A 2,595-nucleotide genomic window follows, 5' to 3' on the forward strand; every position below is an offset into this window, starting at 1 on the left:
GAGAATCCCAGGGACGGGGGAGCCTGGTGGGCTGCCATCTATGGGGTCACACAGAATCGGACATGACTGAAGCGACTTAGCAGCAGCAGCAGCAGTAAGGCAAGGAACAGTTGCTCCAAATAAATATCTTCACTAGGACAACTCCAAATCTAGTCTGGGTTATGCTATGTGTGTGTGTGTGCATTAGTCGTTCAGTTGTGTCTGACTCTTTGCAACACCAGGGACTATAGCCCACCAGGCTCTTCTATCCATGGAATTCTCCTGGCAAGAATACTGAAGAGGGTTGCCATTCCCTTCTTCAGGAGATCTTCCCAACCCAGGGATCAAACCCGGGTCTTCAGCATGGCAGGCAGATTCTTTACCATCTAAGCCACCAGGGAAACCCAGGTTATGCTATACAGAACATCTTTATTTTGTAGGGAGGTTTTTCCCTAAGACTACTTCTAAAAATCATACTTTGAAATTTAAAATTTGTTATTAAACTCAGAGAGGTTTTTTTCCCTCTAGGTTAAAAACATGACCATATAAACCTTCATTTCTTTCACCTAAGACTCTAATTTTCAGTAGGTTGCAGTGATATATTAATAGATGAGGCTATTTTCATCTTTGTTTTACCATCAGGACTCCAAAGATGACCAGATCCTTCTACTAAGGAATAGCTCTTAAATTCTGCATCCATGAATAACCAGATAACTAATGCCTGATTAGTGCTTCATCACTGACAGTATGTTTTCACATACATTAGAACACTTACGGTTCTTCCTGAACCATTTTCCTTTAACCCAGGCTGTCTCCTTGCCCCTACCTGTAGGTTCAGCCATATGTATATCCACCTCCAAGAAGAATGTATGAATTACTTATTACTCGTAAATCCATTTCACTGAAGAAGGATTTCAGACAAATAACAAAAGATTGACTCAGGATCAACATTAGCTCTACTCTTATCACCTACCTCCGCAGCAAGTGACCAGCTGCTCAGATACCCAGTAACTGGCTCTGACTCCATTGCTCCAGCTCTCCTACAGAGCTCACATACTACCATCACCTGGAGCCTGTCTTGTTGGCCCCAAAGACCCTTTATTCCAACTCCCAGATTCCAGATAACCAGGTCTCCTATATCATAATCTGTTCTGAGGAATGGAGAATTCTTGTGGGAAATCTATACAAAAGTTTCTCAGTTTTTCTGTTTAATTTTGCAATAAAAAAAACCAATGGGACCTGTCCAATAAATCCTACTAATGAAGTAATGGATTGTCAAGCACAACTGGCCAAAGTGCCTCCTATGTCTTTGAAGCTGATATACAGATTACTTAACAACCTAAAGAATGTAGGTGTAAGCATTGGTGGTTCAGTGGTAGAATTCTCACCTGTCATGTGGGAGGCCTGGGTTCGATTCCCAGCCAATCCAAGAGCACTGCTATTGGATATCCATGGTGGTTCAGATGGTAAAGAATTGCCTGCAAAGCGGTAGTCCTGGATTCGATCCCTGGGCTGGGAAGATCCCCTGAAGGAAGGCAATGGCAACCCACTCCAGTAGTCTTGCCTGAAGAATCCCCATAAACCAAGGAGCCTGTCAGGCTACAGTCCACGGAGTCCCAAAGAGCCGGACATGACTGAGTGACTAAGCACAGCATGAAGAATGTACATATTCTCAGGCTGAGGAAAGAGAAAAAAGCAGGAACCCAAAACTAGTGTTTCACATCTGAATGGTATGTACTAATGTATTTTTTTTTTGACTGATTTATTCAGATTTTTCCATTAAAGAATTCCAAAATACAGCTTAATTTTTCTGATACTTACCTGCTCCTTTAGCTTCCCTAAATAATACTGCCCCAATTTGGGGTTACATTTTTATTGTGGTAAAATATATGTAACATTAAAATTTTTTAATGTACAATGCATTGGTATTAATTACATTCACAAAGTTGTGTGGCCATCACCACTATGAATTTACAAAACCTTTTCATCACCCAAATAGAAACTCTGTACTCATGTTAAGCAGTAAATCATTCTTCCTCCACCCAGGCACTGATAACTTCTGTTCTACTTTTTGTCTCTATCAATTTGTCTGTTCTAGATAGTTCATGTAGGTGGGATCTATGGTATTTGTCCTTTTATGTCTAGTATATTTCACTTGTTCTCAAGGTTCATCTTTCTTGTAGCATGTATCAGAATTTCAATCTTTTTATGGCTGAATAATATTGTATTTATATACCACATTTTATTTATTTGATGGTGCTTGGGTTGTTTCAACCTTTTGGCTAATGTGAATAATTGTACAGTGTGTACAAGTATCTGTTTGAATTCCTGTTTTCAATTATTTGGGGGTATATACCTAGATATCTAGGAGTTTAATTGCTGGGTCATGTGGTTATTCTATTTTTAGCTTTTAAAGTAGCCTCCAAACTGGCTTCCACAGCCACCATACCACTTTACATTCCCACTAGCAATGTATGAGAGTTCAAATTTCTCCACATCCTCAGCAGTATGTCATTTTGTTTTTGTTATTATATCCATCCTGGTAGGTGTGAAATGGTATCTTATTGTGGTTTTTATTTGCACTTGACTATTGGCTGATAATGTTAAGCTTTCTTT

General features: G+C 39.6%; 1 non-coding gene across 1 annotated transcript; it reads left to right on the forward strand.

Moving 5' to 3' along the window:
* The first annotated feature begins 1,337 nt into the window (after positions 1-1,337).
* Positions 1,338-1,408, forward strand: TRNAD-GUC. Its single transcript has one exon. It is a non-coding gene; the product is annotated as a tRNA-Asp (tRNA).
* The last annotated feature ends 1,187 nt before the right edge of the window (positions 1,409-2,595 follow it).

Source organism: Cervus elaphus, chromosome 19, assembly GCF_910594005.1.
Source record: "Cervus elaphus chromosome 19, mCerEla1.1, whole genome shotgun sequence".
Lineage (NCBI taxonomy): Eukaryota > Metazoa > Chordata > Mammalia > Artiodactyla > Cervidae > Cervus > Cervus elaphus.